Raw genomic sequence first — 14,999 nt, 5'->3', positions numbered from 1 at the left:
TAAAATGGTGGTTACCAGAAATGGGAGGGCAGAAGGAAAAGTCAGGAGATGTAGGTCAAAGGGTGCAAACTTGCATATATGTAGGATGGATAAGTCTTGAGATCTAATAAACAAAATAAGGACTATAGTTATAATATTGTGTTGTATACTGGATATTTGCTGAGAGTAGAATTTTAGTGCTCTTAACACGTACACATATAAAAGGTAACTATGCAAGATGATGGGCATGTTAACGTGCTTGACTATAGTAACCATCTCACTATGTATATAAAAACATGTTGTATATCTCAAATATATACAATAAATACGAAAAAGAACATAAAATAAAAAATGTTATATAGAAAGTCAAAAGACAGAATATCTGAACAACTTCAAAAAAGAACAAAATTAAATGATTTATACCACATATTCTAAAGGCTGTTATAAAGACTTTCTGTGAGGCTACAGGATTAAAGACAGTGTGGTTTTTTTTTGGTAAGAACAAACATATTGATCAATGAGATGGAAAAGAGAGTGCCAACATAAACTCAAACCGATTAGATCAATTAATCATCGATAAATTTTTCAACAACATTCAGTAGAGATAAGACAGACTTTTCAACAAATGGTGTACTGCAAAAATTAGATATCTGTATGGAAAAGATTATCTTTAACTCAAACCATACATAAAAGTTCAAAATGGATTATAGTGCTAACTGTAAGAAGGAATATTATTAAATTTCTACCAGAAAATATACAATAAATTCTTTGTGATATTAGGTCAAAAATTCTTAATAGAATATCTAAAGCAAAAATAATAACAATTTGATTAGATGGACTTTTTCAAGATTACAAAAATGATATTTAAAACATACTGCTAAGAAAACTAAAATAATATTGAAGATATAGAATACTCTCTCAGGGGAGGGAAATTACTATGACTACCAAAAGTTATAGTAATTACTAAGTGTGATAGTGGCTTAGGAAATCATATGGAGAAGTGCCAAATAGAACTGGGAGCTGATGTATTATACTCAATTACTTTAAAAAATTTACACATTTATTTCATGTAACAAAACCAAATGTATACTACATGGATTGAGAAGTTGAATTTCTTTATTCATTCATCTGTAGATATACACTTTGTTTCTACATCTTGGCAATTTTGAATAATGCTGAAATGAACATGAAAAAACAGATACAACTACAAAATGCTGATTTGTCTTTCAGTGTATACTCTGCAAAGGAATTGCCAGGTCATGCCTACATAACTTTTAAATTGAACCTTCCAGTTTATTCTAAAAACAACTCTTTTGGATTTCGATTGGGGTGGCATTGAATCTCTTCATCAATTGAGGTGGGTGAGTTAATCTTTTAATTACATTGAGTGTTCTAATCCAAGAATATGATATGTACCTCCATTTATTTAGTACTTTTTTCTTTGCAATGTTTTGCAGTTTCTAGTTTATGTTTTCCATGTTTTTATTTGATTTATTTCTAAATATTTGTTATGCTATTGTGAATGAAACATTTAATTTTATGTTTTAACTGTTGGTTGTAATTATATGAACGTGGAATTGATTTTTATTTAGTGACCTTATATCCTGCAACTCTGCTATATTCATTTGTTAGTTCTAGTAGTCTTAGAGTTATCTAAATACATGATTGTGTCATCTGTAAATAGTTTTACTCCATTCTTCCAAACATGTATTATTTTATTCTTTCGTCTTCCTTTATTAACAACTCAGGAAATTTGTCAAAGTGCAATGATAAATAAATACCCTAAGTGCCAATGTTCTAGATTTGTTCTCAATCTTACATAGAAAGAGACTTTCACTATTTAATATGTTGTTGGTTGTAGGTTTTTCATAGATGTCCATAATTAGACTGAGTAAGTTTCTGTCTTTTCCAAGAGTTTATTTTTATCATGTAAGGATGTGCAACTTTGCCAACTGCTTTTTCAGCATCTGTTGAAATGATCATATTCTTTTTTCCTTTAATCTCTTAATATGGTACAATACATTGACTGATTTTAGAATGTTAAACCGATCTTGTGAGATACAGAAATATCATTCCTCTGTGTCTATTTCCTCTTCCTCCTTTTTGTGCTATTATAGTTATACGAAATACATCTACATATACTTCAACTCCAACAATGCATTGCTATAATGATTGTTTAGTTTTATGACTGTCAAAGAAGCTTAGAAAAGACAGCAAGTCTATGCTTACAAAGTTTGTTACATTAACCTGCTTACTTACTATTTCTGGTTATCTTTATTTGTTCCTTTGTATTTGAGTTACCATATGGTGTAATTGACTTATTCCAGTAGAACTTTGCCCTCACTCAACTCAAATTTTTGCTGTTATTTTCAAATATCTTTCTTTTCTGTATGTTATATTCTCCAAATACCATATATGTTGCTTTATACAACAGTTTTTTGTTTTTTGTTTTTTTTTTGAGACAGAGTCTCACTCTGTCACCAAGGCTGGACTATTAGACTACAGTGGCATGATCTCGGTTCACTGCAATCTCTGCCTCCTGGGCTCAAACAATTCTCCTGCCTCAGCCTCCTGAGTAGCTGGGATTACAGGCGCCCACCACCACACCTGCTTAATTTTTGTATTTTTAGTAGAGACAGGGTTTCACCATGTTGGCCAGGCTGGTCTCGAACTCCTAACTTCAAGTGATCCAACCACCTCGGCCTCCCAAAGTGCTGGGATTACAGGCATGAGCCATTGCACTCAGCCCTATACAATAGTTTCTTTTGTTTGTTTGTTTGTTTTGTTTTGTTTTCTTTTGAGATGGGGTCTTGCTCTGTTGCCCAGGCTAGAGTGCAATGCCATGATCTTGGCTCATTGGAACCTCAGTCCCCCGGGTTCAAGCAATTCTCCTGAGTAGCTGGGATTATATATAGGTGCCTGTCACCGCACCCAGCTAATTTTTGTATTTTTAGTAGAGATGGGGTTTCACCATCTTGGCCAGGCTGCTCTTGAACTCCTGACCTCGTGATCCACCCACCTTGGCCTCCCAAAGTGCTGCAATTACAGGTGTGAGCCACCACACCCAGCTATACAATAGTTTTTATGTCAGTTTAGAGGAGGAGAGTGTAATCTCTGTAACATACTTGAAGAGATTTATTCTGAGCCAAATATGAGTGACCGTGGCCCATGACAGCCTTCAGGAGGTCCTGAGAACATGTGTCCAAGGTGGTGGGTGTGCAACTTGGTTTTATACATTTTAGTGAGGCCTGAGACATCAATCAAATACACTCGAGAAATACATTGGCTTGGTTCAGAAATGCAAGACATTTTGAGGTGGGGGGCTTCCATGCTATAGGTAAATTTAAACATTTTCTGGTTGACAATTGGTTGAGTTTGTCTGAAGGTCTGGTATTAATAGAAAGGAAATGTTCAGGTAAAGATGAGATTGTGGAGATCAAGTTTCTTTTGAAGTCTCATAGTAGCTGCCCTTAAAGACAATAGATGACAAATATATCCTATTCAGACCTTTAAAAGGTGCTAGACTCTCAGTTAATCTCTTCAGGATTGGGAGGACCAGGAAGAAAAAGATCTAGCTATGTTAATAGAGATTCTTTACAGATGCAAATTTTCACCCACAAAGTTAGGCCAGCTTTGCAGGGCCATTTCAAAATATGGGGGAGAAAAAATGTTTTGGGATAAAATCTTTTGATTTTCTTAATCACATAATGTTATGCCAGAGTCAGATTGGAAAGAAAGTCACAGCATATAGGGTTAAATAATATCCATCTGATGAGAATTTATGGTTTATAGAGCATGACTCCCCAGACACCTTAGATAGAAATTTGGGCAAGATAAAACAAAATCAGAGCTTAGTCCTCAAGACAGGAAATACGTATTTATACTGTCTTTTAATGTTACAAAATTGCCTTTATCATAGCTCTTTGTTGTTTCATGTGGGTTTGAATTAGCATATGGTATCACTTTCTTTTCATTTTCAAAAACTCCCTTTATTAAGTATCTTGTCAGCTTGGTTCACTAGTAACAAATTCAGTTTGTTTTAATTGGGAATGCCTTAATTTCACCTTCATCTTTACCCTTGGGTCTATGATGCTTGGTTAACAGTTTCGTTGTTGCTGTTTTTTTTTTTTTAAGTGCCGTAATAGGTATTCTTATTTCTTTCTGGCCTCCTTGGTTTCTGATGAGAAGTCAGATCTTATTCTTAGAGTTTCTTTTATGCATGACAAGTCATTTTTCTCTTGCTGTTTTCATGATTTTCTTTTTGTCGTATTTCAGCATTTTTGCTATGATGACTTGGTATGCATCTCTTTGCATTTATATTACTTAGAATTTGTTGAATTTTTAGATGTTTAAAATTATGCTTTTAATCAAATTTAGAAAATGTTCAACTATTTTCTTTGAATTTTTTCTGCTCTGTTCTCTATATCCTCTTCTTGATTTCCTGTTAAACATATGTTGCTATGGTAAACGGTGTCTTATGCTTGTCTGAAGTCCTGTTGAATTTTCTTCATATTTTTTTCTTGTTTTTCATATTAAATATCTTTGTCTCTCTTTCTTCAAGTTTGTAATCTTTTAGTTTGTCTGCCAGTTGAAATCTGCTGTTAACCTTTTCTAGCAAAATGTATATTTCAGTCTCTGTCATTTTCAATTCCAGAATGTTATTTGGCTCTTTTTAATAATTTCTCTTTCATTATTGATATTATTTATTGCCATGAAAGCTTCCTTTACGTTGTTAATTATGGTTTTCTGTTTTTCCTTTGGACATATTTGTAATTGTTGCCTTGAAGTATTATTTTTTAAAACTGACATCTGGGCTCCCTCGGACATAGCTTCTGTTCCCTCATTTTATTCTTGTGTATATGTCAAACTTTGTTTCGTTGCATGTCATGAAACTTTTTTCTTGACAACACAAAAATTGAGGTAATATATTCATTAACTCTGGAAATTTACTCCCTGTATCTTGTTTTTGTTCCTGTTTATTTGTTTGGTGACTTGCTTGAACTATTGTAAGTATTCTTCTTCCTTAATGTAACTCTTCTGATGTTTTTTCTCAGAGGATGCAGATTTTTGAGTACACAAAGGTACCATGGGATAACAGTAGCTTTAGCAGAGATGTATTTGTCAATTTCCCTGATTTCTCAGTTAAGCTGTCTGTCTCATTTGGTGTCACACCAAATTGTTAGATTTTATTAACTGCCAGCTGTTTGTTCTGTAGTTTCTGGTTTTTTCTTTCTAAATTTTTCATTTTTAATTTTCATGGGTACATAGTAGATGCATGTATTTATGGAGTATATGAGATATTTTGATAGAGGCATGAAATGTATAATAATCACATCATAAAAAATGGGTTATCTATCTCCTGAAGCACTTATCCTTTTTATGACAAAGAATTCAAATATACTGTTTTAGTTAATTAAAATGTATAATTGAATTATTTTGACTATGGTTATCATGTTGTGCTATCAATATTAGGTATAATTTATTCTTCTTATTTTTGTACCCATCAACCATCCCCACCAAACAAAAGAACCCTAAAAAACTTAGCAGCCTCTGGTAATGAACCTTCTTTTCATTATCTGCCTGTGTTCAATTGTTTTGGTTTTTGCATATGACAATAAGTGAAAAGATGTGATGTTTGTTTTTCCATGCCTGGTTGATTTCACTTAACATAATGACCTCAAGTTTTGTCCATGTTGTTGCAAATGACAGAATCTCATTGTTTTATGTCTCTTCTATGTAATTCATTCTGTATCAGTATAACATTTTCTTTATCCATTCATCTGTTGATGGACATTGTTTTAGTCTGCTTTCATGCTGCTGAAAGAAAGAGGTTTTCATGCTGTTTTGTCTGTTTTTAAAGGAGGAGACCACCCCTCATATCGTCTTATGCCCAATTTCTGCCTCCAAAGAAAGAAGTAAAAACTAAAAAGCAGAAATGAAATCCACAGGCAGACAGCCCGGCGCCACACCCTGGGACTGATAGTTAAAGATCGACCCCTAACCTAATTGGTTCTGTTATCTATAGATTATAGACATTATATAGAAATGCACTGTGAAAATCCCTATCTTGTTTTGTTCCAATCTAATTACCAGTGCATGCAGCCCCCAGTCACGTACCCCCTGCTTGCTCAATCAATCACGACCCTCTCACATGCACCCCCTTAGAGTTGTGAGCCCTTAAAAGGGACACGAATTGCTCACTTGGGGAGCTTGACACTTGAGACAGGAGTTTTGCCAATGCCCCCGGCTGAATAAACTCCTTCCTTCTTTCACTCGTTGTCTGAGGAGTTTTGTCTACGGCTTGTCCTGCTGCATTTTCATGCTGCTGAAAGAAAGAGATTTAACTGACTTATAGTTCCACATGGCTGGGGAAGCCTCACAATCATGGTGGAAGGCAAGGAGGAGCAAGTCACATCTTACATGAATGGCAGCAGGCAAACAGGGAGAGCTTGTGCGGGGGAACTCCTCTTTTTAAAACCATGGATCTCATGAGACTTATTCACTACCATGAGAACAGCACAGGAAAGACTTGCCCTCATTTCAGTTACCTCCCACCAGATCCCTCCCACAATGTGTGGGAATTCAAGATGAGATTTGGGTGGGGACACAGTTGGACAGAGCCAGACCATACCATTCTGCCCCTGGCCCCTCCCAAATCTCATGCCCTCACATCTTAAATCCAATCATGGCTTCCCAACAGTCCCACAGAGTTTTAATTCACTTCAGCACTAATTCAAAAGTCCACAGTCCAAAGTCTTATCTGAGACAAGGCAAGTCCCCTTCACCTATGAGCCTGTAAAATCAAAAGCAGGTTAGTTACTTCCTAGATATAGTGGGGATATAGGCATTGGGTAAATACTGCCATTCCAAATGGGAGAAATTGGTCAAAACTGTTATAAATAAAGTCTCGGTGCCACAAAAGAAATAACACATGAATATAAAATTTTATTTTCAATTCTCAGCAAGGCAATGTAGTTCTATAGAAGGGTGCACCCTTACAGATGGAGCAGTGGTGAGCACACACTTGGACAAAGGAGGGAAAGGGGTTCTTATCCCTGATGCACATGGCCTCTGCTGCTCTGTCGTTCCCTTATTGGCTAGGGTTAGACAGCACAGGCTAAACTAATTCCAATTGGCTAATTTAAAGAGAGTGACTGGGCGAGTGGTTTGGGGAGTCAGGGTGGAACAGGTAAGGGTGGAGCAGGTAATTGGAATGAGTCAGGGTGGAGCAGGTGATCGTAAAAGGTTGCTTTTCGAGGAATTTAAGTTTAAAAGTAGAAAGCAAAGAATTGAATATACTGACATATTGCTTCTTTGAAGAGAAATTTAGAACTCATATCTAATAATTCTCTCCTCTTGCATTTTCCTTACAGCTTTCTCTTCAAACTTCTTTAACATGTCTTGGCTTAGTTGTTCTGCCTGATTTTCCAAAAGAAGAAGCTTATCTGGATAAGGTGGAGGATAATTAAGAGAGGTTTTAGTAAGTGCTGTTTCTATGAGCCTCTGCACCAACCCACGGATGCATGGTATGACACAGCATCCAACAAGAATAAGTACACCCATTACGGCTGCGAGGGAAGTAAGAATTGAGGCTGTTATTTCTTTCCATTTACCGAACCACTTTTCTAGTCATCCTGTAAAGGGGTCATTTACCCCTGAGTTGGTGGCTAACTCATTGGACAGAGCAGTCAGACCTTGCAATGCCTTTGTTATACTTCAGGGGCGATGTTGTTTCGGAAAAAGGTACAACTGAGTTTTAATCATGACACAAATTCCTCCTCTTTCTGCTAATATCGTGTCTAAGGCTATCCTATTTTCCCAAGCCATCTGGCCCGTAGCCCCTAATTGCTCAGCTATTCCTTTAACAGCATCTCTAGTGTAGTTAATAGATCGCTGTTGGTTGTAGTAGATGTAGTTTATCCAATCTACATTTTTATTAGTTGTCACCCACCAAAATATTGATTCAAATCCTGCAGCTATTTGATTTCGGACTTTAAATTGATCTGGTATTCCCGTTGGGACTCCAATTGCGTTATATAGACGTGAGAGTCAAAAGACCCATAAGAGACTTCTCTGGCTTTACAATGTCTTATTTTTCCTTCGTCTGGTTGATGAAATGCCAGGATGAAAGGGATAGCCAATTGGACTGAAAAACAAGGGCCACTCCAGTTATTCAGCAGAGTGTCCAGTAAAGGTCCACCACAATACCACCACACATCCACTCAGGGATGAACAAGGACTGACTGATTGATAAGCTCTTGAAAATTCTTAAGCTCATTGCATCCCTTCAGGTCTCCAAGGAATGCTAAGTTTCCTCCCTGTCATGAGAGATAGGAAGTGAACTTAGTGTTGGGAGACAAGCTGGATGGCCCTCTGGGGCTGACCCGCAGGGTGCCAGATTTCAGAATATAGCAGAGAGAGTGCATGACACCACTTGTTACTCCAGGCTGTAGAATCCTGGAAAAGAGCTACTATGCAGCTCACGCCCAGTCAACTGGAGGACCACCCTAGTGGAAAGGAGATAGTCTGGGCCTCTGGCCTGCCGTGCACACAAGCATAACAATTGCTTTTGTTTAACATGCAAATGGAATATTTGATCCATTCCAACCAGGCATTTGTATCTTGGTATCCTGTCTTAATTGCCAAAGTTTGTTTTAAGTCTTTAACTTCTGTGATAGCTATCTCATTCTTGTGGTTAGATGGAGGAGGAGCAATTATTCCATTGTGAGAGGTTTTAGAAGAAGGCTTAGAGGAAGGTGGAGGTGGCAGGGGATCAAAGAAATGCATTTCAAAGAATCTAATAGGGTCTGTCCCTGAAACCTCAGCCCCCATATCATAAAACCAGCTTAAAGAAGGGAAGAAAAGGAGAAGAACTTTGAGGATTCGAGATAATAACCTGTATAGGATTGCACTGGTTTAGCTGACAGTTCTTGGGGGGGGTTTGAGGGGGGTCTGTCCCTCTAGTAAAATGAATGTATGGTTTTAGGAAATTACAAAAACCGATTGGGGAAGTCCATCCTTGCCCTTTCGTGGTCCGCAGAATGTTGGACCAACTACAGCATAAAAGCTCTGCATTGGGGGACAAGACGCCTGGTTGACACTGGAGTCTTTATTGAAATCTCCCCGGATTCAATGGTCCCAATTCACAAATGCCCAATCTGAGGAGAGTCAGGTGGGACAGAGGTACTTTTCTGAAGTAGAGAGCTATCTTTGACTTGGCAAGTACCCACAGGGTATAACTGTAAGGCCTCTGAGCCCAAGCCAAGCCATTGCATCCCCTGTGACTTGCACTTATACGCCCAGATGACCTGAAGTAACTGAAGAATCACAAAAGAAATGCAAATGCCCTGCCTCGCCTTAACTGATGACATTCCACCACAAAAGAAGTGAAAATGGCCAGTTCTTGTCTTAAGCGATGATATTATCTTGTGAAATTCCTTTTCCTGGCTCATCTTGGCTCAAAAAGCTCCCCCACTGAGCACCTTGTGACCCCTACTCCTGCCCGTCAGAGAACAACCCTCCTTTGACTGTAATTTTCCTTTACCTACCCAAATCCTATAAAACGGCCCCACCCTTATCTCCCTTCACTGACTCTCTTTTTGGACTCAGCCCACCTGCACCCATGTGAAATAAACAGCCATGTTGCTCACACAAAGCCTGTTTGGTGGTCTCTTCACACGGACGCGCATGACAATAACAAGGCAAGCATCAAATCCAGTAGTTTGAGGTGAAATTGACTTGGTTATGTTAATAACTAGATGGTCAGCAATAGAGCAAGGAAAGAAGAAAGAGTAACAGAATAGATGAAAGAGAGTTAAATTTGTCTTAGCTTTAGTTTGGTGGGGTTTTTCCCTGGGACTATGGCCCACGACTCTGGAGGGGGTGGTGCTTTCTTGACTCAGGTGTGATGCGTCCATCCCTTTCCATTGTATGAACAGTGGTGGTTAGCAGCACAAAGTAGGGTCCTTCCCAGGCTGCCTTGAGTTTTCCTTCTTTCCACCCTTTGATGAGAACGTGATCTTCAGGCTGGTGCTGGTTTACCAGAAATTCTAAGGGTGGTACGTGTGCTAAAAGACTTTTAGTTTTGAGGGAAAGGAAAGTAGAAGATAAACCAATTATATAATTTCTAAGAAATTGATCTTTTGTTTTAAATGTGGGGACATCAGCAGTCGACTCTACAGTCCTTGGTGCCTTCTTACTGAGAAATTTCATTTAGCACCTATTTTTATCAGTGTTTAGACCAAAGAAAGTCAAACACCATTTCATATTTGACAGTGTTTCCTGTATGATTTTTATGCCAGAGAAGCTAAATTTCACCTTTATATTAGTGTGTTATTAATGTTAAAGTCAATTTTAATAAAATGTTGTAGACATATTTATCCAATTTTAATGTGTGACCATAAGCTAAGATTTTTATAGACACTTTTTAACCTTTTATAATTTTTGTTAAAGAGCAGGATAGTGCTTTAAGAAAAACCTGTTGTGCTTTTATTTTAACGTCCAGTTCACAGAAAGACTGGATGATACCCCTTTAACAATATGTTTACACACAGAATTTCTTTTACAATTAACATTTTAAAACTTGCTTAAACCTTTAAAACAAATTTTTTAACTTTGGATGTAGGTAAAAACTCCACATTCTTATGCTGCCTTATAATCCTTTTACCAAAAGTATATTTTACTTTCCTTGCACACCTTGCACATAAACTGTTTCTTCAACAGTTTTACATTCAGGAGGCCTAATTCCTTTTAAATTATACAATATTTCTTGCATAAATTCCCTTTGATAACTTTTTTTTCCCATGACTTTCACAATCTTTGACATACGTCAACCTTCTGACTTGGTGCAAACATCCCTTTCTTTAAACAACCAGTTAATTTATTTTAGGACAAGAATTTACCATATGACATTCTTTTTATATAAATTCTTCCCCTCCCCCTGCCTTTTTTGTCCATTCTTCTCCAAAGCGAACTTCCTTCATGTCTGTGGGCTAGACTGCCTAAGGCCGGCCACAAGATTAGAAGTTAGGATAATACGTGTTACACTGTTCATTTTAGCAAACTTTACTTTTGTTGAAAACCTTGTAAGTTTGGGATTTCAATGATCCTTTGCTATTAATGAGACCTTCTTTAGTCCAAATTAACTTAGAGTTGGTATAGATGGTTCCTTCCTGGTTGTGTAAATACTGAAAGCTTGGCTGAGCTCCCCCATTTGAGCAGACCAATTATTAGGCAATTTTCCTAACTCTGCTTCTACAAGAGTTTCCCTATTAATTACTGAATACCCATTGTGCCTTTTTCCTTCAATCACCCAGGAGGAACAATCTATTGTCCTGTCCTGAAGGGAGTTCCTCCTAGGTATGGTGGGACCTTTGTATAGTAATTAATTAAGATTTAGATCCCCTGTTAGGAAACCTGCTGGGTTAAGGGAATTTTTAGTGGTTAATGTTGAATCATCTTTTTTTTAACAAAATCGCCTCATACTTTCTTCTGTTGGCAAAGCAGTTGTCATTACAGATTGAATGTATTTGGGCCAGCCACAGGTTACTGGGTTAAGGATTTTTGATTAGGAAGGCTATGGCTTGTCAGTGGCCTCAGTGCTCTTGGGCTATGCCCTTGTTTACACTGACAACAGGGTGGTATTGGAGTGTTATAGGCTCATGGAGAAGACCTTCAATAATCAATTATAGGTTTTAAATTTACCCTGGCTTTTAAAGGAATGGGGTACACCATTTAGTCTTTATTACTTCTCTCTCTTTCTCGCTTTGACTTTCTGTCTCTCTCTTACTCCCTCTTTGTGTCTCTGTATCTCTCTCTCTTGCTCTCTCTCTCTCTGTCTGTCTCTCTCCCTCTCCCTCCTCTCCCCTCCCTCTCCCTCCTTTCCCCTCCCTCTCCCTCCTCTCCCCTCCCTCTCTCTCCTTCCTCTCTGCTGGTCTTTCACTGCCTCTGCCAGCCACTGATGCTGCTGTTCTCCCCTCTCCTTCACCTTTCCCTAGAGTTGGGACCGGCGGGAGTTGAGCTACTCCCAAGAAGAAAGAAAAGGGGGGATTTGTGTGAAGTTCAACCCTTGAAATTAGCGGAAGTCTCAACGCCTCAAACCAGGGGTGTCTTGCCTTGCCTGCCCTGGACGTCTCAACCTCTCAAACCAGGGGTGTCTTGCCTTGCCTGCCCTGGACGTCTCAACCTCTCAAACCAGGGGTGTCTTGCCTTGCCTGTCCTGGACGTCTCAACCTCTCAAACCAGGGGTGTCTTGCCTTGCCTGCCCTGGACGTCTCAACCTCTCAAACAAGGGGTGTCTTGCCTTGCCTGCCCTGGACGTCTCAACCTCTCAAACCAGGGGTGTCTTGCCTTGCCTGCCCTGGACGTCTCAACCTCTCAAACCAGGGGTGTCTTGCCTTGCCTGCCCTGGACGTCTCAACCTCTCAAACCAGGGGTGTCTTGCCTTGCCTGCCCTGGACGTCTCAACCTCTCAAACCAGGGGTGTCTTGCCTTGCCTGCCCTGGACGTCTCAACCTCTCAAACCAGGGGTGTCTTGCCTTGCCTGCCCTGGACGTCTCAACCTCTCAAACCAGGGGTGTCTTGCCTTGCCTGCCCTGGACGTCTCAACCTCTCAAACCAGGGGTGTCTTGCCTTGCCTGCCCTGGACGTCTCAACCTCTCAAACCAGGGGTGTCTTGCCTCGCCTGCCCTGGACGTCTCAACCTCTCAAACAAGGGGTGTCTTGCCTTGCCTGTCCTGGAAGGTTGACCTGTTTCCCCCCTTTCCCCCTCTGAAAGTCCTTTGCACACTGCCCACTCGCAGAGAGGACCCATTCTCTCCGTCCAGCAGTAGGACTTGTCACCATCCACATGAACAACACCGCAAGCAGGCTTGTTTGTGATCATTCGTGCACACACACATTCAGCCCTTCAGAATCTGACCACCAAGGAAGTACTTCACTGGCTCCCGCGGCTTCTCCTTCCTTGGTCTGTGCACAGAGTTGTCACCGCAGTACGTGAGGATCCTTTACCCTAGTTTGCTGGCCAGTTTATTTTCACATTGCTGAGAGCTCGGATTATTCCTCACACTGGGTGGGTCCTGATTTCTCACCCTAGAGGCTGCCATAAGGAGGCGGGGCACACCTCCTCACAAGAGAGAACCGGAGACCGCCCCTGGAGGGGAATGTCATCATGGGTGAGCCCCCTAAATTGTTATAAAGTTTCGGTGCTGCAAAAGAAATAGTACAGGAATGTAAAATTTTCTTTTTAATTCTCATCAAGGCAATGTACTTCTATAGAAGGGTGTGCCTTATAGATGGAGTGATGGTGAGTGCACACTTGGACAAAGGAGGGGGAGGAGTTCTTATCCCTGAGGCATGGGCCCCTGCTGCCCTGTCATTCCTCTGTTAGCTAGGGTTAGACCGCACAGGCTAAACTAATTCTGATTGGCTAATTTAAAAGGTGATGGAGTGAGTTCTTTGGTGGAAGTCAGGGTGGAGCAGGTAAGGGTGGAGCAGGTAACTGGAATGAGTCAGGGTGGAGCAGGTGATCAAAAAAGGTTGCTTTATGAGGAAGTTAAGTTTAAAAGTAGAAGGCAAAGAATTGAACATACTGACATATTGATTCTTTGAAGAGAAATTTAGAACTCATATCTAATAAAACAGAGGAGCTACAGGGCCCATGCAAGTCTGAAATCCAGTGGGGCCAGTCAAATCTTAAAGCTGCAAAATGATCTCCTTCAACTCCATGTCTAATATCTAGGTCACGGTGATGAAAGAGGTGTTTCCATGGTCTGCCCCTGCGACTTTGCAGGCTACAGCCTTTTTTCTGGCTCCTTTCACAGGCTGGCATTAACCATCTGCCGCTTTTCCAGGTGTACAGTGCAAGCTGTCAGTGGATCTACCATTATGGATCTGGAGTATGGTGGTCCTCTTCTCACAGCTCCATTAGGCAGCTCCCCAGTACAGACTCTATGTGGGTGCTCCAACCCCACATTTCCCATCTGCACTGCTCAGCAGAGTTCCTCCATGAGAGCCTTGCCCCTTCAGCAAACTTCTGCGTAGATATTCAAGCATTTCCATACATCTTCTGAAATCTAGGCAGAGCTTCCCAAACATCAATGATTGACTTTTGTGCATTCGCAGGCTCAACACCACATGAAAGCTGCCAAGGCTTGCGGCTTGCAACCTCCGAAGCCACAGCCTGAGCTCTATATTGGCCCCTTTTAGTCATGGCTGGAGCAGCTAAGACTTAGGGCACCGAGTCCCTAGGCTGCACATAGCATGGGGACTCCTGGCCTGGCTCACAAAAACCACTTTTTATTCCTAGGCCTCTAGGCCTGTGATGGCAGAGGGAGCAGGGGGCTGCCCTGAAGATCTCTGAAATGTCCTGGAGACGTTTTCCCCATTGTCTTGGGGATTAATATTCAGCCCTTGTTACTTACACAAATTTCTGCATCCAGCTTGGCTTGAATTTTCTCCTCAGAAAATGGGATTTTCTTTTCTATCACATTGTCAGGCTGCAAATTTTCTGTACCCTTATGCTCTGCTTCCCTAATAAAACTGAATGCTTTTTTCAGCACCCGTAACAGCACCCAAGTTACCTCTTGAATGCTTTGCTGCTTAGAAATTTCTTCTGCAAGATACCCTAAATAATCTTTTTCAAGTTCAAAGTTCCACAGATCTCTAGGGCAGGGGCAAAATGCCATCAATCTCTTTGCTAAAATATAACACAAGTCACCTTTGCTCCAGTTCTCAACACGTTCCTCATCTCTGAGACCACCTCAGCCTGGACTTTATTGTTTATATCGCTATTAGTGTTTTTGTCAAAGCCATTCAATAAGCCTCTGGGAAGTTCCAAACTTTCCCGCATTTTCCTGTCTTCTGAGCCCTCCAAACTGTTTCAGCCTCTCCCTGTTACCCAGTTCCAAAGTCACTTCCACATTTTTGCATATGTTTTCAGCAATGCTTTGCTCTACTGGTGCCAATTTACATATGAGTCTATGTTCCCACTGCTGGAAAAGACGTACCTGAGACTGGAAAGT

This window comes from Rhinopithecus roxellana, chromosome 7 (genome assembly GCF_007565055.1).
Source record: "Rhinopithecus roxellana isolate Shanxi Qingling chromosome 7, ASM756505v1, whole genome shotgun sequence".
NCBI classification, from domain to species: domain Eukaryota; kingdom Metazoa; phylum Chordata; class Mammalia; order Primates; family Cercopithecidae; genus Rhinopithecus; species Rhinopithecus roxellana.
The sequence above is the reverse complement of the archived record's forward strand: the minus strand, read 5'-3'. Positions refer to the sequence as shown.